Below are 446 nucleotides of genomic sequence, written 5' to 3'. Positions count from 1 at the left end.
CGGCTGACTTTGCCATCATGTGACTTTGCCATGACAAAGGCTATGACTTTGGAAAGCCATGGACCACAAAATCAGAAGTTAAGATTTTGAGGTAAAAAATTGCCTCGCTGAAAACAAAACAGATTTTTTTTCGAACGCATTTTGACAAAATTGAGAATATTTCGCTTGTGGCGGTCTTTTGCGTTTACCTAGAGCGTTTACCTAGCCGTCTATCAACATTGGTGAAAAAAAAATTGATTTGCTTTTGAAACGTACAAAAACGAGAAGTTCCCCTGTCAAAGTGGAGCACGTGTTCTGACTGTTATGAGTACCACTGGTATGTTTGTATGAAACTGATTTTAGCCAAGTGTCCTCACATACACCTTCATTTTTGTGTGTCTTTCGGGAGCAAGCAAATAAGGCACTTGAGCGTCCACTCGTAGCTGCGTGCTCTCTGCGGAGTACGA

This window comes from Haemaphysalis longicornis, unplaced genomic scaffold (assembly GCF_048455015.1).
Source record: "Haemaphysalis longicornis isolate Haplotype H1 unplaced genomic scaffold, Haemaphysalis longicornis Haplotype H1 scaffold_4, whole genome shotgun sequence".
Lineage (NCBI taxonomy): Eukaryota > Metazoa > Arthropoda > Arachnida > Ixodida > Ixodidae > Haemaphysalis > Haemaphysalis longicornis.
The sequence above is the reverse complement of the archived record's forward strand: the minus strand, read 5'-3'. Positions refer to the sequence as shown.